Below are 26,299 nucleotides of genomic sequence, written 5' to 3'. Positions count from 1 at the left end.
CTATAATCTCTTCAAATATTTTCTCAGTCCCTTTCTTTTTGTCTTCTTCTCCTGGGACCTCTATAATTCGAATGTTGGTGCGTTTAATGTTGTCCCAGGGGTCTCCTAGACTGTCCTCAGTTCTTTTCATTCTTTTTTCTTTATTCTGCTCTGCAGTAGTTATTTCCACTATTTTATCTTCCAGGTCACTTATCCGTTCTTTTGCCTCAGTTATTCTGCTATTGATCCCTTCTAGAGAATTTTTAATTTCATTTATTGTGTTGTTCATCATTGCTTGTTTCCTCTTTAGTTCTTCTAGGTCCTTGTTAAATGTTTCCTGCATTTTTCTCTATTCTATTTCCAAGATTTTGGATCATCTTTACTATCATTATTCTGAATTCTGTTTCAAATAGACTGCCTATTTCCTCTTCATTTGTTAGGTCTGGTGTGTTTTTACCATGCTCCTTCATCTGCTTCATGTTTCTCTGTCTTCTCATTTTGCTTATCTTACTGTGTTTGGGGTCTCCTTTTTGCAGGTTACAGGTTCGTAGTTCCTGTTGTTTTTGGTGTCTGTCCCCAGTGGCTAAGGTTGGTTCAGTGGGTTTTGTAGGCTTCCTGGTGGAGGGGACTAGTGCCTGTGTTCTGGTGGATGAGGCTGGATCTTGTCTTTCTGGTGGGCAGGCCCACGTCTGGTGGTGTGTTTTGGGGTGTCTGTGGCCTTATTATGATTTTAGGCAGCCTCTCTTCTAATGTATGGGGTTGTATTCCTTTCTTTCTAGTTGTTTGGCATAGGGTGTCCAGCACTGTAGCTTGCTGGTCATTGAGTGGAGCTGGGTCTTATCATTGAGATGGAGATCTCTGGGAGATTTTCGCTGTTTCATATTATGTGGAGCTGGGAGGTCTCTTGTGGACCAGTGTCCTGAAGTTGGCTCTCTCACCTCAGCGGCACAACACTGATTCCTGGCTGGAGCACCAAGAGCCTTTCATCCACACGGCTCAGGATAAAAGGGAGAAAAAATAGAAAGAAAAAGAAAGAAAGAACGAGGATAAAATAAAATAAAATAAAGTAAGGTAAAATAAAATAAAGTTAAAATAAAAAATAATTACTAAGAAAAATATTTTTTTAAAAAGTAAAAAAAAGAAAAAACAAAAAAAAACAAAAAACAGATGGAGAGAACCCTAGGGCAAATGGTGAAAGCAGAGCTATACAGACAAAATCTCACACAGAAGCATACACATATACACTCACAAAAAGAGGAAAAGTGGAAAAAATAATATATCTTGCTCCCAAAGGCTACCTCCTCAATTTGGGACGATTCATTGTCTATTCAGGTATTCCACAGATGCAGGGTACATCAAATTGATTGTGGAGATTTAATCCACTGCCCCTGAATCTGCTGGGAGGGATTTCCCTTTCTCTTCTGTGTTCGCACATCTCCCGGGATTCAGCTTTGGATTTGGTCCCACCTCTGCGTGTAGGTTGCCCAAGGACGTCTGTTCTTCGCTCAGACAGGACGGGGTTAAAGGAGCAGCTGAATCGGGGGCTCTGGCTTGCTCTGGCTCCCTCAGGCCGGTGGGAGGGAAGTGTACGGAATGCGGGGTGAGCCTGCAGTGGCACAGGCTGGCTTGACTTTGCAGCAGCCTGAGGCGCGTAGTGCGTTCTCCTGGGGAAGCTGTCCCTGGATCACGGGACCCTGGCAGTGGCGGGCTGCACAGGCTCCCGGGAGGGGAGGTGTGGATAGTGACCTGTGCTCGCACACAGGTTTCTTGGTGGTGGCAGCAGCAGCCTTAGCATCTCATGCCCGTCTCTGGGGTCCGCACTTTTAGCCGCGGCTCACGCCCATCCCTGGAGCTCCTTTAAGCAACGCTCTTAATCCCCTCTCCTCGCGCACCAGGAAACAAAGAGGGAAGAAAAAGTCTCTTGCCTCTTTGGCAGGTCCAGACTTTTTCCTGCACTCCCTTCCGGCTAGCCGTGGTGCACTAGCCTCTTCAGGCTGTGTTCACGCCGCCAACCCCAGTCCTCTCCCTGCGATCCGACCGAAACCCGAGCCTCAGCTCCCATCTCCCACTCGTCCCGGCAGGTGAGCAGACAAGCCTCTTGGGCTGGTGAGGGCTGGTCAGCACCGATCCTCTGTGTGGGAATCTCTCCGCCTTGCCCTCTGCACCCCTGTTACTGCACTCTCCTCTGCGGCTCTGAAGCTTCTCCCCTCAGCCACCCGCAGTCTCCGCCCATGAAAGGACTTCCTAGTGTGTCGAAACCTTTCCTCCTTCACAGCTCCCACCAACTGGTGCCGGTCCCATCCTTATTCTTTTGTCTCTGTTTTTTCTGTTTTCTTTTGCCCTACCCAGGTACGTGGGGAGTTTCTTGCCTTTTGGGAGGTCTGAGGTTTTCTGCCAGCATTCAGTGGGTGTTCTATAGGAGCAGTTCCACGTGTAGATGTATTTCTGATGTATCTGTGGGGAGGAAGGTGATCTCCACATCTTACTCTTCCGCCATCTTCTCCTCTCTCCCTGATCATATGGTATTTCTCCTTCAATTTGTTAATATGGTTTATCACATTGATTGATTTGCATATATTGAAGAATCCTTGCATGCCTTGGATAAACCCCACTAATCATCATGTATGATTGTTTTCATGTGCTGTTGGATTCTGTTTGCTAGTATTTTGTTCAGGATTTTTGCATGTATATTCATCAGTGATATTGGCCTGTAGTTTTCTTTCTTTTTTACATCTTTTTCTTGTTTTGGTATCAGGGTGATGGTGGACTCATAGAATCATTTGGGAGTGTTCCTCCCTCTGCAATATTTTGGAAGATTTTGAGAAGGATAGGTGTTAGCTCTTCTCTAAATGCTTGATAGAATTCACCCGTGAAGCCATCTGGTCCTGGGCTTTTGTTTCTTGGAAGATTTTTAATCACAGTCTCAATCTCAGTGCTTGTGATTGGTCTGTTTGTGTTTTCTGTTTCTTCCTCGTTCAGTCTTGGAAGGTTGTGCTTTTCTAAGAATGTGTCCATTTCTTCCAGGTTGTCCATTTTATTGGCTTTTAGTAAGCTCTCATGATCTTTTGTATTTCTGCAGTGTCTGTTGTTACTTCTTTTTCATTTCTAATTTTATTGATTTGAGTCTTCTCCCTTTTTTTCCTTGATGAGTCTGTCTAATGGTTTATCAATTTTGTTTATCTTCTCAAAGAACCAGCTTTTACTTTTATTAATCTTTGCTATCATTTCCTTTATTAGGTTTTCATTTATTTCTGATCTGATATTTATGATTTATTTCCTTCTGCTAACTTTGGGGTGTTTTTGTTCTTCTTTCTCTAATTGCTAGGTGTAACTTTAGGTTCCTTATTTGAGATATTTCTTGTTTCTTGAGGTAGGAATGTATTGCTATAAACTTCCCTCTTAGAACTGCTTTTGCTGCATCCCATAGGTTTTGGGTCGTTGTGTTTTCGTTGTCCTTTGTTTCTAGGTAGTTTTTGATTTCTTAAGTGATTTCTTGGTTATTTAGTAGTGTATTGTTTAGCCTCCATGTGTTTGTATTTTTTACAGATTTTTTCCATTAATGATATCTAGTCTCATAGCCTTGTGTTTAGAAAAGATATTTTATACATTTTCAACTTACTTAAATTTACCAAGGCTTGATTTCTGACCCAAGATGTGATGTATCCTGGAGAATGTTTCATGAGCACTTGAGAATTGTATTCTGTTGTTTTTGGATGGAAAGTCCTATAAATATCCATTAAGTCCATGTTGTTTAATGTATCATTTAAAGCTTGTGTTTCTTTATTTATTTTCATTTTGGTTGATCTCTCCATTGGTGAAAGTGGGGTGTTTAAGTCCCCTACTATGATTGTGTTATTATCAATTTCTCCTTTTATGGCTGTTAGCATTTGCCTTATGTATTGAGGTGCTCCTATGTTGGGTGCATAAATATTTACAATTGTTATATCTTCTTCTTGGATTGATCCCTTGATCATTATGTCATGTCCTCCTTTGTCTCTTGTAATAGTCTTTATTTTAAAGTCCATTTTGTCTGATATGAGAATTGGTACTCCAGCTTTCTTTTGATTTCCATTTGCATGGAATAACTTTATATCTCCTCACTTTCAGTCTGTATGTGTCCCTAAGTCTGAAGCAAGTGTTTTGTAGAAAGCATATATACGGTTCTTGTTTTTGTGTCCACTCAGCCAGTGCATGTCTTTTGGTTGGAGCGTTTAATCCATTTACATTTAAGGTAATTATCGATATATATGTTCCTATTTCATTTTCTTAATTGTTTTGGGTTTGTTATTGTAGGTGTTTTCCTTCTCTTGTGTTTCTTGCCTAGAGAAGTTCCTTTAGTGTTTGTTGTAAAGCTGGTTTGGTAGTGCTGAATTCTCTTAGCTTTTGCTTGTCTGTAAAGATTTTAATTTTTCCATTGAATCTGAATGAGATCCTTGTTGGGTAGAGTGTTCTTGGTTGTAGGTTTTTGCCTTTCATCATTTAAAATATGTCCTGCCACTCCCTTCTGGCTTGCAGAGTTTCTGCTTAATGATCAGCTGTTAACCTTAAGGGAATTCCCTTGTATGTTATTTGTTCTTTTCCCTTGCTGCTTTTAACATTTGTTAAATTTTATTTTTGATAGTTTGATTAATATGTGTCTTGGCATGTTTCTTCTTGCATTTATACTGTATGGGGCTCTCTGCACTTCCTGCACTTGACTATTTCCTTTCCATGTTAGGGAAGTTTTCAAGTATAACCTCTTGAAATATTTTCCCAGTCCCTTTCTTTTTCTCTTCTTCTTCTGGGACCCCTATAATTCGAATGTTGGTGCATTTACTATTGTCCAGAAGTCTCTGAGACTGTCCAGCACTGTAGCTTGCTCATCTTTGAGTGGAGCAGGGTGTTAGCATTGAGATGGAGATCTCTGGGAGAGATTTTGCCATTTGATATTACATGGAGCTGGGAGGTCTCTGGTGGGCCAATGTCCTGAACTCGGCCCTCGCACCTCAGAGGCATAGGCCTGACACCTGGCAATAGCACCAAGACCCTGTCAGCCACATGGATCAGAAGATAAGGGAGAAAGAAAGAAAGAAAGAAAGAAAGAAAGAAAGAAAGAAAGAAAGAAAGAAAGAAAGAAAGAAAGAAAGAAAGAAAGAAAGAAAGAAAGAAGGAAAGAAGGAAGGAAGGAAGGAAAGAAAGAAAGAAAGAAAGAAAGAAAGAAAGAAAGAAAGAAAAGAAAAGTTTTTAAAATAAAAAATTAAAATGTATATTAAAAATAAACAAATTAAAAAGTAATAAAAGAAGTAAAAAGAAAGAAAAAAAAAAGGACAGATAGAACCCTGGGACAAATGGTAAAAGCAAAGCTATACAGACAAAATCACACAAAGAAGCATACACTTACACACTCACAAAAAGGGAAAAAGGAAAAAAAGAACTATATATCTTGATATATAAAAAAAGGAACAGAGCAACCAAATCAATAAACAAATCTATGAATGATAAGAAACTCTAAATACTATCTAAGATAAACATAAACCCAGTAACAAATTATATGCAGAAAGCAAACCCCAAGTCTACATTTGCTCCCAAAGTCCACCGCCTCAATTCTGGGATGATTCGTTGTCTATTCAGGTATTCCACAGATGCAGGGTACATCCCGTTGCCTGTGGGATTTAATCTGCTGCTCCTGAGACTGCACGGAGAAATTTCCCTTTCTCTTCTTTGTTCACACAGCTCCTAGGGCTCAGCTTTGGATTTGGTCCCACCTTTGCATGTAGGTCTCTCTCTGCCATCTGTTCTTCGCTCAGACAGGAGGGAGTTAAAGGAGTGGCTGATAAGGGGGCTCTGCCTCACTCAAGCTCAGGGGAGGGAGGAGTACGGAATGTGGGGTGAGCCTGCAGCGGCAGAGGCCAGCATGACGTTGCAACAGCCTGAGGAGTACCATGTTTTCTCCCGGGGAATTTGTCCCTCTATCAGAGGACCCTGGAAGTGGAGGGCTGCACAAGCTTCCAGGAGGGGAGGTGTCGATAGTGACCTGTACTTGCACACAGGCTTCTTGGTGGCTGCAGCAGCAGCGTTAGCATTTCATTCCCGTCTGTGTTGTCCATGCTGATATCCGTGGCTCACGCCCATCTCTGGAGCTTGTTTAGAATGTGCTCTGAATCCCCTCTCCTCGTGTACTCTGAAACAATGGTCTCTTGCCTCTTAGGCAGGTCCAGACATTTTCCTGGACTCCCTCCCGGCTAGCTGTGATGCACTCGCCCCCTTCAGGTTGTGTACATACAGCCATCCCCAGTCCTCTCCCTGGGATCTAAACTCTGAACCTGGTGCCTCAGCTCCCAGCCCCCACCTGCCCCAGCAGGTGAGCAGACAAACCTCTCAGGCTTGAGAGTGGGAATCTCTCCGATCTGCTCTCTACACTCCTATTGCTGTGCTCTCCTCCAAGGCTCCAAATCTTCCCCCCCACCACCCCTAGTCTCCACTAGTGAAGGGGTTTTCTAGTGTGTGGAAACTTTCCTCTTTCACAGCTCCCTCCCTGAGGTGCAGGTCCTGTCCCTATTCTTTTGTCTCTGTTCTTCCTTTTTTCTTTTGCCCTTCCCAGGTATGTGGGGAGTTTCTTGCCTTTTGGGAAGTCTGAGGTCTTCTGCCAATGCTCAGTAGGTGTTCTGTAGGAGTTGTTCTTCATGTAGATGTATTTCTGATGTATTTGTGGGGCGGAAGGTGATCTCAGTGTCTTACTCCTCTGCCATCTTTCTTCTTTGATGTTTTTATTCAGGGTTTTTAAAAATCAAAAACCCGGCATCTGCTACACACTTCAATCCTAACCACATCTTCATTTCAAAAATGGGGAAATAAAGTTTAATGATGTTCAGTGACTTGTCCATGGTTTACAAAACTAATATTATAAGGAGGTAGGATATACACATTTGAAAACTTGTTTTAGAAGTTATTTACTGCATCTTATTCTCAAAGGTCTTATAATTGATGAGAAAAATGATCAGGGTACAAATTAAAAGAAACAGTAGCAAAGATTACAGAAAGACTGTTTGCATCTAATAAAAGATTATCCACCTCCACCCCATCCCCAAATTAGTACTTAAATAACTATTGAAAAGGGTCAGGAGTTCCTCTAATCCTATCCACTAGTTCCCACAGTAAACATAGTTGTCTTAAGAAATTCAAAGGAAATTTAACCCATTTGTTTTTTCAAAAACTTTTCCTCAAAGTTTTTATTTATCTTGTCAAAGATATAACCAAATGTGATTGATCAAGCATCTTCATAATATTATTTTCTATGCAAACTGAAATTAGAATAATTCATGAAGTATTCCATTTTGGAAGCTTTTAGAACCAATTTGAAAAAGTTCTTTTAAATGTTTGTTTGATCCCCTTTTTTATTGTGGTAAAATAACATAAAATTTGACATTTTAACCATTTTAAGTTTATAGTTCTGTGGTATTAAGTACATTCTCATTGTTTTACTACCATCACCACCATTCATTTCCAGAACTTCTTCTTCATTCCAAACTGAAAATCTGTAACTAGTTTAAATACTAACTCTCCATGTATGTGCTAACTACCATTCTACTTTCTCTCTATATAAATTTCACTATTATAAGCACCTCATTTAAGTGGTATAGTGTAATATTTGTCCTTTTCTGGCTGGCTTGATAGACACATAGCATGATATTTTCACATAACATGATAGTTTCAAGGTTCATCCATGTTGGTGGCATGTGTCAGAATTTCATTCCTTTTTAAGACTGAATAATATTCAATTATATGCATATAGAACATTTTATTTATTTGTCTATTCATCGATGGACATTTGGGTTGTTTCCACCTTTTGGCCACTGCAAATTATGCTGCTATTAATGGGGGTGTACAATTTGACCCCTTTTAAAATGACCTTTTCTCTATGGAATTCTCACGTTTCCAGATGGGATGTTTCTCACTGTATTTTTTTCTCCCTAGGCAATCAATACATAAATGTTTCCCTTTAGGTCCATCTCTACCCTCTTCTCTTGACCTTCCCTTCCTCTCTTCCTTGCACCTACCCTCCATCAAAAAAACTCCTCCCACGTATCTCAAATTGAAAAGCATTCAGGGGTATCTCACACACAGAAAGGACATGGGACTTTGTTAGTAGTGAAACTTGGTTTACAAGTTTATTTCCTCATTATTCTACATGTCACATTCTAGTTATTGTTCCAGACTTCTCCTTAACACCTCATTATTATGCTGCTCCATATATTGTGTTTGTTTTTAAGTTTCTCTGCAAAACCCTGCTAACAAAATGTCACTATGTGAATTCCCAAGAACTTCTATTGCCATAGCACTGGAAATGCATCTGAGATCCCTTCGAAGATGAATTGTTCAGCAATTAGGGCCCTAAAATGCCAAGTGGAACAAATAAACTGTAGTAGAGGAAAAATGACCAATGAATCCACATTAAATTTATTTTATTCCTTAGCTTCTTGTTAATCCCTAACTGCTAGCTGACAGGGAGGAGGATAAGTTCCACAGCTATTGTACCAGCAGAATGCAATCTGAGTGACCAATTAATTATTGGTCTGTCATGATATTTAATTTAGATAAAGTAGCTCTTTAGTAAACTGTTGCTTTCCTGACACACAGTCAGAAATTACCTGTCTAAAAAAGATACACATTTCTGTGGACCCAAGATCTAGTACACCCTTGCCCTCACTGCCCCTTTACTCATCAAAAAAATGTAGAACTAAAGATATATCTGAAGGCTTCTATATGACTTTAATAATAAAACTCCCAGAGACCAAATAGGAGGATATGAATAGCAAACCAGTCTCACGTCATCACCTTGATAATCATCTACTACTCCCCCTCATTTTTACTTGTGACATAACCTGGAAAACACAATACTGAATCCTATCCTGGTCTACTCTTCTAGAGATGGCAATGGTGGATTTAAAAAGAAAGGAAATCCACAATTTCTGGACATCTGTATTTTCTGAGAAGTTACTGCAACACTCTTCTATTAATACTGTCAAAATTCTGCATTAGATCAGAAAGAGCCATGTACCAGAAATGGCACTTTTCACATGATTTTTCCTAGAGTTTATGGAGAGTAAAGATCAAGTTCATGGCAACAATTCCTCCTCTGCAGCCATGCAGGCTCTCTGGGAGAAGTGCATTTTAACACTTTAAGAAGCAGCCAGTCGAGTTCCTGCCAAAGCATTATCAAGAGTAGATCGACAGGAGATCTCCTAAGCAATTCTCACACTCCAATCTGCCACCTTTGTCTCGTGTAGATGCATTATAATTGCAGCTTTGAAGCCATTTGGCAGGGTTTTATCCCCCAAGAGACACAGATAGTTGTTAAAGACCATGGGATTAAAAAGAAATATACCATATAGGTGGTAATCTAGTCTAACCACTCTGATTTCAGGTAAGTCAATGCCTACTATATGGAAGACTACTCTCTTGTATCCTGCTTTTTAGATTATCCCTGTCCTTTTCTCACTGGTGATTGAGTAACCTATAGAACTAATTCTGCCTTTTGAAAATAAGAAAATAAAATTATTTTTATGCCATTCAAGTTGTTTCAATATAGCTTATAAACATATAGTTTAGATCATTTGCTAGAGGAGAAAACGTGAAATCCTTTTCAACTACCTTTTCTAAAAGAATTGTAAGAAGAATTATTCCAATTCCTTTTCAGTTTCTTTGGTGACTTCTATCAATTTAGAAATTATTTATTTTTATTTATAATATAGTCATTAATAATAATAAATCTAATAATAATTATTGTATGTTTTATACCAAGTTTTATGGCAATCACTTTTACATGTATTTTGTCATTTTTAAGCCATACAAAATCCTAGGGAGCTCCTGAAAATCAGAGGGTTAAAATCTACCCAAGTTCATAAGCACTAAGTGGCCAAGCAGGACTTGGATGTCCAAGGAAACCAAAGATTTCATATTTTACCATTTTATATCCCTAATGGCTTCAGAATGCATAGAACTTCTATTTATAGAATGGAAATAGTGTTAGGAGAATAAATTCATGAATTTATAAATACTATTTTAATTTTGTTTCAATCAAAATAATCCATTTTTTGTGAAATCTTTCTCTGTTTTGTTAACTAAACTTGAATTAGTGTACTACTTCCACAAGTAAAACAAAAAGAGATATTTTTCCAAAAACGACATACAGATGGCCAACAGGCCCAAGAAAAGATGCTCAACATCACAATCATCAGGGAAATGCAAATCGAAACCATAATGTGATACCACCTCACACCTGTCAGAATGGCTATTTTCAAAAAGACAAGACACAACAAGTGTTCGTGAGGATGTGGATAAAATGGAACCATTGTGTGCTGTTGGTGGGAATGTAAATTGGTGCAGCTACTATGGAAAACAGTATGCAGGTTCCTCAAAAAATTAAAAATAGAACTACCATACGACCATACGACCCAGTAATTTCACTCCTGGGTATTTAACTGAAGAAAATGAAAATACTAATTTGAAAAGATATATGTGCCCCTATGTTCATTACAGCATTATTCAAATAGCCAAGATATGGAAGCTGCCCATTGATAGATAAATGAATAAAGAAGATGTGGTATACACACACACACACACACACACACACACACACACACACACAATGGAATATTACTCAGCCATAAAAAAGAATGAACTCTTGTCTTTTGTGACACTATGGATGGACCTAGAAGGTATTGTGCTAAGTGAAATAAGTCAGACAGAGAAAGACAAGTACCGTATGGTCTCACTTATATGTGGAATCTAAAAGTTAGAACAAACAAATAAAACAAAACAGAAACAGACTCATAGACACAGAGAATGAACTGGTGGTTGCCAGAGCAGAGCAGTACGAGGGGACAAATAACATAGGAGAAGGGAATTAAGAGGTACAAAATTCCAGGTAAAAAATAAATAAGTCACAGGGATATGATATATACATAGAGAATATAATCAATAATATAAAACTTTGCATCATGACAGATGGTAAGTGGTCTTATTGTGGTGATCATTTAATAATGTATACAAATATTGAATCACAATGTGGTACATGTAAAATTAATATAATATTGTATGTTAATTATAACTTAATTAAAAATTTTGTTGAATAAAAAATCCTTGCAGAGTATGTTAATTCCTCTATTCAAGTGATTGGGAGAGAGATTAGACAATTCTTGTTTCAGGGTATTAGAAGATATATTTCCTTTCAATATGGACACAGACCTCCAGATATTTATATACATTTATACCAATGTAATCATGCATTGATTTTTCTGTATATACTTATCCATCATAAATGAGAACACAGGTATGTCTATCACATAAGGCAATTATATGTATCTGATTTGGAATTCTCTTAAACACCCATGTTTACTATTGATCAGTACTAGGGTGGCGCTCTAAAATTATTTTTTATTCATCTCTCTAAAAATATACCTTTTTCTGCCCTATACTTATGTGTATTTCTGGAAATTCTTGGTTAGAACTTTACTTGATTTTAAGAGCAAAGAGCAGAAATAGATTTCCTGGGTTAGAACTCAGGAAAGTGAGAAACCATACCCCAGAGAAGGCTGGGATCATTGGAGTCAAAGCCAAATCTGTAAATGGCTTCTATGCTTGAAACTCTTTCTAAAAAAATGGATACTGCCTTTGTCCTCCATGAATTTTCAGAAAGAATGACCATTGTGTTTGTGATAGAAAGCTTTGAATCCTTAGATAATTACATCAGCCACACTTCTTAGTCACGTTATCAAATGCATGCTGATTTTAATACAGGCGTTTTCCCGCTTTAAGTTTTATAAAATGAAACATCTTCTGGTCCTCTAACTATTGCATCTCATGTTAGAATTTGGACTACATCACCACAGTTACCAATTTACCTTTTTGAAAAATAAAAATGTTAAGAAAATCTGAAGTGGCAAAACAGGATACTAGGGAAGTTCAGACAGTATTACAATATGATATCAGCTTTTCCTAGTTCTTGAATATTACATTAGCTACTTGAAGACTTTTCCTTTGGTTTTAAAATTTTATTTTTAATAAACTTTAAATATAATTGACATTCAATCAAATGCACCCATTTAAAATGTAGTTTAATGAGATTTGACAAATGCATGCACTTGAGTAACTGCTAGCACAAAGCATGGAAACATCACTCAACTACATTTTCTCACGCCTTTTTGCAGTTAGCCCCTTCTCTCCACCCCGGGTCTCTGGAAATCACTGATCTGTTTTCTGTCATTAGAGATTAGATTTTCCTTTATAAAATTTCATATAAATGTAATAAAGCAGAATGCACTTTTTATGCCTGGTTTCTTTTCTTCAGCATAAATTTTTCACCATTCTTATTACATATATCAATAGCCCATTTCTTCAAATAGCCAAGTAGTAATACATTTTATGAATATACCACAATTTGCCTGCACATTCATCTATTGATGAACATTTACTTCCAGTTTTTGACTAATATAAATGAAACACCTATGAACATTTTAACACAGCTTATAAATACACACTTTAGATCTTGTGGTACTTTTTAAAAAAAGATTCTAATCCAGTTTAGATCCAGATTTTCAGAAGAAAATCTGAAATCCTTTGTATGGACATGTATTTTCATTATTTTGGGTAAAGGCCTAGGAGTGAATTAGTTGGGTTGCATATAAATGTATGTTTAGTTTCATAAGATACTGCCAAATTGTTTCCCCAATTTGTTTTAATATTTTACATTATCAGCAGCAATACATGAGAGTTCTAATTGCTCAAATTCCTCTACAAAACTTTGTACTGCCAATCTTTTTAATTTTCATCATTTCAGTGGCTCAGTAGTGGGATCTCAATTTTAATTTACTTTCCCTCATGATTGATGATGTTGAGTATCTTTTGATGTGCTTATTGGCCATTAATATATCATTTTTCATGAAATGTTTGTTCAAACACTTTGCTCACTTTATGTTATGTTGTCTTATTATTGAATTGTAAGTGTTCCTTATTTTTTTAAAAAGGGACATTTCTAAAGTCTTTGCATTTTCATATAAATTTTAAAATAAGTTTGTTAAATTTATACAAAATATCTGATGTAATATAAGTGATTGCAATCTCTATATCTATAGGGGGGAAATTAAAATCTAAACAATATCTGAGTCATTTAATCTATGAACAAAATTTATCTCTCCATTTTACGTATTCTCTAATTTTTCTCTTCAAAATTTTGTAGTTTTCAGTGTACACTTTACATATTTGTTAGATTTTTCCTTGAATATTACACATTTTTTACATTATTACAAATTTTATTTTAAACAATTTTAATGTCTGATTGTTTATTGTTAATATACAGACACATAATTGATTTTTGTATGTTGACTATGTATTCCACAACCTTGTTAAATCACTTAACAGTTCTAGTAGAAGTTTTGGATACTCTTCAGGTTTTCTAAAACAGTCATGTCATCTGTGGGAAAAAAGGACATTTTCATCTCCTCCTTTCCAATTTGTAGTGGTATGTCCTTCATTCCTGGATATTTGTTTCTCCTTTCACTTTTTTTTTTCTTTATCATTATAGCTAGAGGTTTATCAATTTTGTCAATTTTTTCAAAGAACCAGTTTTTTATTTCATTGATTTTTTCTCTATTTACTTTTGCCAATTTAATAGATTTCTGCTTTATCTTTATTGTTTTACCTTTCTGCTTGCTTTGGATTTAATATGCTCTTAGTTTTCTAGTTTCTTGGGTGGAAGCTCAAGTTATTGTTTCGAGACCTTTTTTTTATCAACTGCTGGAAGAGGTTTGTTAAATCTCTGACTGTGTTTATGAAATTTTCTATTTCTCTCTTAAATTCTGCCAGCGTTTTCATCATGTACTTTGAAGCTCCATTATAAAGTACATACAAATTTATAATCGTTATGTCTTCTAGATGTGTTATCCTTTTACCACTATAAATGTCCTTTGTTTTTACTCTTATATGGCTTATTTTTGTCCATCCACTTATTTTCAACTTCTTTGCATGTTCATATTTGAAGATGGTTTCTTTTAGACAGGATGCAGTTGAGTTTTGTTTTTTATCCATTCTTATGTCTGGTTTTCATTGGAGTGGTTAGTCCACTAATATTTAAAATTTTTTGATGTGGTTGTATTTTGATCTATCACTTTACTATTTGTTTTGTGTTTTATCTCTTCTCTGTTTTTTGTTTCTTTGGTATAATCCTTTCTTCTTTTGGATTAAATGAATATTTTTTTAGAATCCCATTTTAACTTATTTATTGACTTTTTAGATAAGCTTTATTTCTTTGCCTTATTTTTTTACTGGCTGCTCTGGAGACTGAATATACATTCTCAGCTTTTCTCAGTCTACTTAATGTTTAGATTTTAACTCTTCAGGTAAACTATCATAAATGTGTAACCACATAAATCTCTTTTCTATCACCCATCTTTAATGTTATACTTGTCATATGTAGCATAGCTACGTGCATTACAGTCTCAATATAATGATACAATTTTTGCTGTAGACAGATGTATGTATAAAATAGCTACCATTCTTATTTAATTTTTTCTCTCTCAAGTCCTAGCCAAAGTACCTCATTTTCTTAATACTATTAGCTAGCACGAACCATTGGCATTTGTTTTTGTGAGATGTTTGTTAGAGTAATCTAGAGATAATTTTGCAATCTTGAGATATAATTTTGTGTGAGTCAACTTTGTTACATTTCCTCTAATACAATTTAAGTCTGTCCTGGTGAGAAGACATGTTGGCTAAAAATTGGGATTTTCCATTGCTTCACTCTTCTATGCTTTTCCCTAACAAGGTACTTCTGTAAATGGATTTAATCAATATTTTCCTACTATAAGAACAGGTTTTCTGAAGAGTCAAAAAGTTGGGCTTAACACTACTATAGGTAGGAATAAATGATGATGTAGTATACCAGCAGAAAACCTAATGTAAAAAAAACAAAAAAACACACACACGCCCGAAAACCCCCAAACTATGACATATATCATTAATTGAGAGCACACTGCCTCTGTTATTTTGAGTGAGTTTAAAAGAAAATGTTTTTTTTTTTACCTTTTCATTCTGTGGAAGCTCAATAAGAACAAATCCTGCTCCACTGATTTAATTACCCAATTGCAGCTGCTGCATCTCACAAAACTTTGAGTCCCTGAATACAGATCCCAAGATGACCTAAACAGAGAACCTGAGACAAGTAATGGATGAAAGAAGTTCAGGAATTCCCCATCCACTTTTCTCACATAATGCAAAGATATCCTGAACTTTTAGGTATCTGGCATAAAACATAACCCTTAGTTTTGTGAACTAACCTAAGTAACTTTGGTCATTCAACAATTATAAGATCTAATAAACCCCTGCCAGAGCAAGGTATAAACTATACTACCTTCACTACAATCTCATTACCAGCTTTCAGTCTAAATTTTGCCACCAGCACACATATTTATTACTAGGAAGGCATATATGCACAGGCACATGCACACACACACACACTCACTCACTCACACACACACATGTAACCTGATCTTGTAATTTTAAGTCTCTACTTGTCCTCCCTCTTCAGGCACTCCCACAAAGTGCCTGGAAAGGAAGATTTACTTCAAGGCTGATGTTATGCTGATGTCTGATCAGCTAATCTTCTGTTCAGTTTGGCTTTGGAGACCTCCAGTGTGTTTATGTATGTACAGCCAAGTGAAGTTGTAGATTTGGTGTTCTGCCCTGAAGGTTCATTCAAGTAGAATGGAGTTTGCAACATCTGGAAGTCTAGTCAACCCTGTATCTTTAAAAAAGAACACATTTAATCAGTGAAAAATTATGTCTAATATTCCGTATGCTACTTAACAAACCCTGTGCTGTATATTTAGGTAAAATCACTTCTTGTCACCATCTCTGGATTTCTGATTAGTATAACTAACTGCCCCTAAGTTATATATTACTGTTAAATTAAGCAGACACATCTGCTTTGAATTTTGAAGTATTTTAAAGTAAGAAATTTTGACAAGATAACACATATTCTACCACTTATCCCTTTTGAGAGTAGGGATAGATATACTGAAGTGAATACTAGACTTCTAATTAGCAAAACAGAACAAAACAAGCTAGCCTAGACTTTGAAAAAAACATTTGTTGAGCACCAAACTCAATTCAGGGGTTAACAGTGAGGACATCCCATCAGCTGTAGGACTTTTAGAAAAAATAATTACATGATACCTACTTATTTATATGCAAAAAATTCCTCAGCTTATGAATGGATCCATTAGCTCTTTACACTCTTCGTCTTCTATGTTAGTTCAGGTCCAACTGAAAAGCAGACTCTAAGATGGGATTATACATGAAAAAGAACACCTGAGTATGATAGAAGGAGAAGGAGTAGGAGAATGCCGGGAGTCTTTAGACCATACTGCAGAACTGATGCTGCAAAAGAAGAGCTAGTGGAAGGAGGAATTGAGAAGAAAGTGTCTACAACAGCAGCAGAGTTTTAAGAAGGAATCAGCCAGCAAAATATGTAATCTTCAAGCCAACATCGCCTATTAGGAAAGTCTCCCATCTTGCAGGAAACTTTGCTTCTCTGCCACATGCAATCTTTGGCTGGAAATAGCTCCTGGGAAGTGTGGTCTTGGTAAAACACAGTGGTGAATTCAATGTGCAGCAGCTGAAGCCATTAGAAAATTATATACTCACAGCCAGAGACCTGAGTGCTACATTCTCTTGACTGACACACCTTTTTTGAATGTATGTGAATTATGGAAATTATTAATTATGGGAATTATTCCTAAAACTAAACTCATTGCTTGAGTCAAGTATTTCTTATAAGGAAACCAATGATAACCTCTTTTACCTGATGTACTTTTCTTAGTTATCCATGTCATATGAGTAAACATAATGTCATTGGTAGTTAAAATGTTAATTTTGGCTTAGAATTTTTCATTAGGAGAGGACTGAAGATGACAATTATAGGAACCTTGCTTCTAACAGTCCATTGAAGGACTTGAGGGCTTTGCAGTGAAGTGTAATGTATACTAAACTGGCTATCATATGTCTTGACCCTGCCCCTTGCTAATGGTATGACTTCTGGCAGACTACTTGACACCTCTGGTTCTCAATGTTCTCATAGGCAAAAAGGTTTTTTATTTCAACTGTAAAATCCTGTGACTTTCTAAACGAGGAGAAATGTTAAGTTATCATAGAGATCCATATTAAGAAATAATGGGATTAAATAATAATTTTTTTTTATTTTTATGTTCTGTGTATAAGTGTCTGTGTGTTTGAGTTTAATAATAAACATGTTCATACCCTCTTGCTTGTTAAAAGTGTAAGTAGGTATAATCTTTCTTGAAACTCATTTGTCAATGTGTATCTAGAACACCTAAAAAACAGCCATTTGACACACTTATTCAAGAGCTTCACAGAGATTCTAACAAAGATTCATGTACAAGGATGCCTCCACAGCACTGTTTAAAATAGTGCAGAATTAAAAACAATTCACATGCCTACTCTGGTGGGATAGATTTTAACAAGCCTTGATTATATAGACTATTCCAGACCCACATCAAAGCATGTTTTTGAAGAAACAATGACATGTAGTAATGTTATATGAGAAAAGAAAGATTAAAAACTGTATACATTATTAGCAAACATTAGAAAAAATATATGCAGACAGACATTGGAAGAAGCTTCAAATGCATGTTAATCATTCTTGCTAAGGATTATAGATGCATTTTATTTTCTTTTTATATCTGCTTTATTTTCAAATTTTTGCAATAACCAATGATTATTGCTTGAACAATTATTTTGAATGAGCAGTTTTTGGAATGAACAATTAATATGACCAATAAATATATTTTAAAGGTGAAACAATTTGTTGAGAAAAAGGAGCTGAAACAATCAAAAACAGAATGAGATTCAAGAAAGAGATGACAAATTTGAATTCTATCTTTAAAAATAACCCAAGTACTTTAGAAACAACATAATAAATGTTAGGGAATGAATGCTATGAATCTCACATTGTTTTTGCTAGGCACGGTAACTTAAATCTGTTTTCTTTGTCTGGAGTTTGCTCTGGAGATCGTTTGGGAGCAGTACATTAAAGTCAAGCCTATTTTATGTCTTCATTTTTTTCATGCAGTTTTATTGAGATATAATTGACATACAGCACTGAATAGGTTAAAGGTGTACAGCATAGTGATTTCACTTACATCATGATATGATTATCACAATTAGTTTAGTGAACATCCGTCATCTCATATAGATACAAAATTAAATAGAAAAAAATGTTTGCCTTGTGATGAGAACTCTTAGGATTTATTCTCTTAACAACTTTCATATATAAAATACAACAGTTTTAATTATATTTATCATGTTGTACATTACATCCCTAGTACTTATTTGTCTTATGACTGGAAGTTTATACATTTTGACTGCTTTTATCTAATTCCTCTTACCCCCAACTTCCACTTCTGGTAACCACAATTCGTATTTCTTTTCTATGAGTTTGTTTTTTTATTGTTGAAGTATAATTGAACTACAATACTATGTTACTATGTTCGTTCCTGGTGCACAGCATAGTGATTCGATATTTCTATACATTTCAAAGTGATCACCATGATAAATCTAGTTACCATCTATCACCATACAAAGATATTACATAGTTCTTGACTACATTCCCTACACTGTATATTTCATACTCATGAATCATTTATTTTGCAAATGTAAATTTGTACCTCTTACTCTCTCACCTACTTCTTCCCTCCCACTCCCCCTCCCCTCTGGCAACCACCGGTTTGTTCTATCTATAACTCTGTTTCTATTTTCTTTGCTCATTTGTTTTGTTTTTTTAGACTCCATATATAAGTGAAATCATACAGAATTTGTCTTTCTCTGTCTGACTTATTTCATTAAGCATAATACCGTCCAGGTCCATCCATATTGTCTCAAGTGGCAAGATTTTGTTCTTTTTATGGCTGAGTAATATTCCATTCCATCTTATTTATCCATTATCTATTGATAGACTTTTTGGTTACTTCCATATCTTGACTATTGTAAATAATACTGCAGTGAACATAGGGCTGCATAGCTTTTAGAATTAGTGTTTTTGTTTTCTTCAGATGAATACCTGAAGTGGAATTGCTGGATTATATGGTAGTACTATTTTTAATTTTTTGAGGAATCTCCATATTGTTTTTCATAGTGGCTGCACCAGTTTGCATCTCCCTTAAACAGTGCACCAGGCTTTCCTTTTCTTCAATTCCTTGCCAACACTTATAATTTGTTGTCTTTTTGATAATAGACATTCTAACAGGTAGGAGGTGATATCTCATTATGGTTTTGATTTTCATTTCCCTGATGCTTAGTGATGAACACTTTTTCATATGCCTGTTTGGCCATCTGTATATCTTCTTTGGAAAAATATCTATTCAGATCTATGTTCATTTTTCAGTCAGATTGTTTTCTTGATGTTGAGTTCATATGAGTTTTTTGTATATTTTGGATATTAACTCCTTATCGGATATATCATTTGCAAGTATCTTCTCTCATTTATTAAGCAGCCCTTTCGTTTTGTTAATAGTTTCCTTCACTTTTCAAAAGCTTTTTAGTTCAATATAGTCCATTTTTGTTTATTTTGGCTTTTGTTTCCCTTGCCTGAGGAGACATCTTATTTCTAATACCGATGTCAAGGAGTATCCTACCTATGTTTTCATCCAGAAGTTTTATGGTTTCAGTCTTACATTTAAGTCTTTAATCCATTTTTGAATTTATTTTTGTGCATGATGTGAGAGAATAGTCCAGTTATTTTGCATGTAGCTGTCCAGTTTTCTCAACACCATTTATTGAAGAGCCAGTCTTTTCCCCATTGTATATTCTTGCCTTCTTTGTCATAGATTAATTACCCACATAAGTGTCAGTTTATATCTGAGCTCTCTATTTCATTGGTCTATGTGTCTGTTTTTATGGCAGTACTATATTGTTTTTCTTTTGTGATGTGTTTATTATTATTATTAAACTTTTATAGAAAATGACCAAGTTCACTCCTGGATGTTACTCACAAGTCAAGCCTTAGATACTACGTGGAGAGTAGCAAAAGAGTCAGTGATGCTGGCTGTTTCATTTCTGTGACTGACCTCTGCTACGTCAGAAGGCTGCATCTATATTCAGGACACCAGCTGAAATGGTAGGTGTTTGTATCATCTTTAAATTTCAAAAATACCCTTGCTATTCAAAGTAGAAATTTGATATTATTGTCCCCTTTTTCTTTTAGGTGGATTGGATATCTGCTGAAACAATTTAAAAGTAAATCTTTTCATGCATATGTTTTCTTATTTTTAAGGTTCAGAGAGAGTTCAAGACGGGAGAGAAAAGGGAAAATTCACCAATTTTCTTTTTTTTTTAATTGGTTCAGGGAACCTCAGCATGGAGGTGGAAGTTGATTTACTCAGTTATTGTGTGAGAGAGTGGAAAGGAGAGACACCTCATGCCAAGCTGATGAGAAAGGTGTGTCTATTTGTACAGCTCATGGAGGATGGAGAATTTTTGTGAAAAATCAGGAAACACATTCCAGTCTGGTTTACTAAATCCCAAGACCAACTAATATCAAATGTGATTCAAGGAACAATTGTGGTTCTAATTAAAAGCCAAACAGCTGCTGGGCATTGCCTTTGGGCCTTTCACCTAGAGCTAGTGCCTTCAAGGACTTGAGTAAATTAGGTGTGTAATTTCAGGACACTTGAACATTGTACCCTTTTCAGCTCTCTCCTGGCCAGGTCTATTAAATATCTGCACATGCAGTGGAGACTTCTGTCTTTGAAGAGATCAGGCAACTTGACATAAAATACTTTGAGGATTTTTAGAATTTTCCATTAGACCAATCCTGGTAAATATTCCCAATACTGCTGTCCAACCTTGTCACTAGCAAAAGCCAAAAAGAAAAAAAAAAAAAAGACAAAAGTACATTTAAAGTACTCTTTAGTATGGTCTTAAAAGTGTATACTAGTATTTTTCATTGTGCTCAAGTTTTATACATCATCTCCCCAAAATGACATTCCCTGGAACTGTGCTTATGGGAATTTATCAGCTAAAAAAGCATGACATGGACTCTATATACACAAAAGTCACTTTAAAATTATATGTGGTCATATTCATAACTTATAATTGTCTTTGTTTCTGTTGCCCACCTCATTTGAGAGTAACACCTTGCTGAAAATGCTTTTTTATTTTCTTATCCAACGTAATTAAAAACAACTTTTTCTTTTTGTGCTAATAGGCTCATGAGGAGCTGTTTTGGTGGCATTATATTAAATGTGTTCGACAATAAAGAGAGATAACAGTGATGCACTATAATTAGTGCATCAAATCTTCAACCAGGGCCTCTCTTTTCCACCCTGGAAAAGAACAAGAAATAGTGAAAGTGTGTCCTCATATTACCAAGTCCAAGCTTGTACTGCTCACTGCAGGACAGGTCAATAAATGGAGAGACAATGTGTTAGGGCAAGAAAATAACAACTTTATTCAGAAAGCCAGCAGAACAAGAAGATGGTGGACTAGTGTCCCAAAGAACCATCTTACCTGGGTTAGAATTCAGGCTTTTTTTTAATACTAAAAGAGGAGAGGGTGTGGCTTGTTGTTGCAAATTTCTTGGTGCTGGAATCCTTTGTTCTTGCAGCTGTCCACTTATATCTGGTCACAATATTCCAATAAACCTCCAAAAATACAATTGTTATTTTCTGTTCTGCAACTTTTTATCTCTGTATGAATGGAAAAGTGTATCTTAAAAAGTCAGGCCTGGAGGCAGAGCATTGAGAAAGGACTATTATGTATATTTCAGGCTATAAGCAACATTCTTTTACAAATGTACAGAGTCAGCATGACTAAGCACAGGCAACAGAGTATAAAGGTTAACACTAAAGGAATAGGTTCAATATGGAGTCAGGTTTGTTCTTCTCTGTTACACTCACACTGGAAACACAGGAAAAAGTTACATTGATGGTAACTGGAACACAGATGCTCTGGGTCTTCTTGGGTGGCTTTGTACACAGAATGTCATGAGATTGAAGGAATTTTGAGAGGTCTTTTAGCCAAGTCCTCTGTCTCTCATGTCAGTTTTTAAATAAATCATCTCAGAAAGATAGTCACACTCAATTTTGTTTGCTTTTAATCCAGCATCTGTTCTTGAGAATTGCATCTGTCTTTAATAAGTAAAATGTTCTGCTAAAATTCACTTTTTTACTCCATAGTTATTTGACCTTTTAAAAATTATTATTTTTTAATTGATGTATAGATGACTTACAATATTATATAAATTTCAGGTATACAACACAGTGATTTGTAATTTTTAAAGATTATAATTGTTATAAAATAGTTCATATAAAATATTGGCTACATTCCCTGCACAGTACAATATATCCTTGTAGCTTATTCACTTTATACATAGTAGTGTGCATGTAACTACTACCCATTTCCTCCCCCTCTCCTCTTCCCTCTCCCCACTGATAACCACTCATTTGTTTTCTATATCTGTGAATCTGTTTCTTTTCTGTTATATTCATGTTAGCTTTATGTTTTAGATTCCACATATAAGTGATAACATAGAGTTTTTGTCTTTGTCTGAGTTATTTCACTAAGCATAATACCCTCTAGGTCCATCCATGCTGTCTCAAATGGCAAGATTTCATTTTTTTTTTTTTTTAATGTCTGAGTAGTATTACACACATACACACCAAACCTTCTTTATCCATTCATCTGTTGATGGACAGTTAAGTTGTTTCCATATCTTGGCTGTTGTAAATAATGCTTCTATGAACATTGGGGTACATGTATTTATTTGAATTCGCATTTTTGTTTTCTTCAGATGTATAACAAGGAGTGGAATTGCTGGGTCATATGGTAGCTCTATTTTTAGTTTTTCTAGGAAACTCCATACTGTTTTCCATAATGGCTGCACAAATTTACATTCCCACCAACAGTGTACAAGTGTTCGCTTTTCTCCATATTCTTGCCAATATTTGTTATTTGTTGTTTTTTTAATAGTAGCAATTCTGACAATTGTGAGGTGATATCTCATTGTGGTTTTGATTTGCATTTCCCTGATAATTAGAGATGTTGAACATCTTTTCATGTACCTGTAAGCCATCTGTACGTCTTCTTTGGAAAAAATGTCTATTCAGGTTCTTCTGCCTAATTTTAAATTGGGTTGTTTTTCTGATATCAAATTTTATGATCTGTTTATATATTTTGGATATTGACCCCTTATTGGTCATATCATTTGCAAATATTTTCTCTCATTCCATAGGATTTTTTGTTTGTTTGTTTTGTCAAAAGTTTCCTTTCCTGTGCAAAAGCTTTTAAGTTTAATTAGGTCCCACTTCTTTATTTTTTGCTTTTGATTCCTTTGCCTGAGGAAACAGAACCAAATAAATATTGCTTTGCTTTATGTCAGAGTGTTCTTTCTATGTTTTCCTCTAGGAATTTTATGGTCTTTGGTCTTACATTTAGGTCTTATATTTTGAGCTTATTTTTGTAAATTGTGTGAGAAAATATTCTAATTTTATTCTTTCACATATGGCTGTCCAGTTTTCCCAGCACACTTACTGAAGGGACTTTTTCCCATTTATATTCTTGCCTCCTTTGTCGTAGATTAATCAACCATAAGTGTGTAGATTTATTTCTGGACTCCCTATTCTAGTCCATTAATCTTTGGGTCTATTTTTGTGCCAGTAACATACTGTTTTGATTACTGTGTAGCTTTGTAGTATAGTCTAAAGAAAGTGTGCATGATACCTTCACTCTGTTCTTTCTCAATATTGTTTTGTCTATCTGTGGTCTTTTGTGTTACCATACAAATTTTAAAATTATTTGTTCTAGTGCTGTGGAAAATGCCATTGGTGTTTTGATAAGGATTACATTGATTCGGTAGATTGCCTTGGGTTGTGTGGTCATTTTAACAATATTAATTCTTCTGATTATGACCATGATTTATCTTTCCATCTGTTTGTGTCATCTTCAGTTACTTTCATCAGTGTCTGATAGTTTTCCAAGTACAGTTCTTTTACCTTCTTAGTTAGATTTATTCCAAGGTATATTATTTTTTTGATGCAATATAACTAGGATTGTTTTCTAAATTTCTCTTTCTGATCACTTGTTGTTAGTGTATAGAAATGCAACAGATTTATGTATATTAACTTTGTATCCTGAAACTTTACCAAATTCATTGATGAGGTCTAGAAGTTTTTTGATGGCATCTTTAGCATTTTCTATGTATAGTAACATAACATCTGCAAACTGTGACAGTTATACTTCTTCCTTTCCAAATTGGATTCCTTTTATTCCTTTTTCATCTCTAATTGTCTAGTAATTCCAATACTATGTTGAATAAAAGTAGAGAGAGTAGGGATCCTTATCTTGTTCCTGATCTTAGAGAAAATGTTTTCGTCTTTTCACTGTTGCATATGATGTTAGCTGTGGGTTGTCATATACAGCCTTTATTATGTTCAGATATGTTCCCTCTATACCCGCTTTGGGGAGAGTTTTTGTCATAAATAGATGTTGAATTTATCAAAATCTTTTTCCACAGCTATTGAGATGATCATATGATTTATGTTCTTCAATTTGTTATTAAGAGTTGTATATGGATTAATTTGTGGATATTAAATCATCCTTGAATCCCTGGGATATATCCCACTTTGTCATCGTGTATGATTCTTTTACTGTATTATTTTTTTTTCATTTTTTCATAAAGTATTTATTAATTGCATGCTGATATTCAGTCACCAAAACAATCACTGTTATACTATACCTAGGTCATTCAAGTTTTCCCTTCTCAGTAGTTGCCCTAACAGTGGGAATATCCTGAAGTGAAAAAAGGTCAGGATTTTTTCATTTCATTTCATAGGATAAAAGAATGACAAATTTACAAGCACATACCACAGCCTAGGGAAGTACTGACATTTTCACCTATTCTTTTGCCTTTCAGCTTTGCTTTTCAGATACAAAGAATTATCTGAATATAATCATACTCTGGGTAAATTTATTGTAGCCACAGCCTCTCCAGGATAGTATTTGGCTTAAGAAAAAGAACACTGTTTCACAAACAAAAAAGATATTGGTACAAACATAGGTTTGCAACTTACTGTTTGTGTGATCTAAACTCCCTGAACCTTATCTGTTGAGACAGGGCACCTATATAATATCAGCTACTTTAATTACAGGGATTATGGTGAGCCTTATATAAACTTATATAATTATGAAGACTGGTAAGTTTCACGCATTGGAAGAGCGAGTCCCAAGGACCTGTATCATCATGGCAAGTGAATAAGTTAACAATTTTCTCCACCCTTCCCCAAGGGGACCTGACTTAAGACCATTTAGTCAACGAAGAAAATACCCAAACATTTCAAGGGTTTTGGACACATGGTTTGAGTTGACACTGAAACATTATCATGTTCCCCCTGTTAGAGTATCAGAATATGAGGGTGAAGTAATAAATCCAGTCCTGTCAAATTCCTCTGCTAACAGTGGGTCCACAGAGTGCTCCAGTGCCTATTTGTCCCCTCTCCTGTTCCTAAAGGCATAATTATTATGAACATATTTGGTAATTAGTAGAACCTCCATATTGGTTCCTTAGACTGTGGGATAAGACCTATGCAGCTTCAAACCACCTTCATCAAGATTATAGTTTTTTTAAGTATTTTTTTTTATTATTCAAACAGAAAGTCACAAAACTTACAATCATCCTCATCAGTTCACTCAGTCCCATGTAATTAATTTTTTTTATCTTGATCTTTTGTTAGCACTTTTATGAATTCATCAGTTTTCCATCAGAGTTCTGAAAATGCTTATTCATTCAGTTCAGCAGTATAGTCAGTTACCAGAAACCTGTACCTTGTCAGAGTCTTTTCCATGAATTCCTTGAAGATGAAACCCTTTTATAGGAACATATTTGCAAAAGCATCATAGTACACCCAGAACTGTCTGTAAATGACAAAAGACTTAAAAATGACCACGGTTAAAGATTTGATGAAAGTTCATTATAATGCAATTGACAAGGAAATTTAGTTATTTCTGAGATATACATTTTAAAGTAATAACTAGAATTATGACTTATAACATTATACCAGAACATATAAGATTTTTAGAAATTTCATGTAATGTCTGAAACATTTATATTAACATATTTCCATACAAATAACCCAAAGAAAGTTTAGTATTAGTTGTTTTTTTGTTTGTTTTTTTATACTGCAGTTTCTTATTAGTCATCAATTTTATACACATCAGTGTATACATGTCAATCCCAATCGCCCAATTCAACAAACCACCATACCCACCCGACCAC

General features: G+C 35.5%; 1 long non-coding RNA gene across 1 annotated transcript in view; it reads left to right on the top strand.

The window, feature by feature from the left end:
* The first annotated feature begins 4,095 nt into the window (after window positions 1-4,095).
* LOC309647167 overlaps window positions 4,096-26,299 on the top strand; it is a 57,143-nt gene continuing 34,939 nt past the window's right edge. The window contains exon 1 of the long non-coding RNA XR_014255847.1: window positions 4,096-5,198. This is a non-coding gene — a long non-coding RNA (uncharacterized lncRNA). The remainder of the gene's footprint in view (window positions 5,199-26,299) is intronic.

Source organism: Balaenoptera physalus (genome assembly GCF_965194825.1).
Source record: "Balaenoptera physalus genome assembly, chromosome: 17".
NCBI lineage: Eukaryota > Metazoa > Chordata > Mammalia > Artiodactyla > Balaenopteridae > Balaenoptera > Balaenoptera physalus.
The sequence above is the reverse complement of the archived record's forward strand: the minus strand, read 5'-3'. Positions and strand labels throughout refer to the sequence as shown.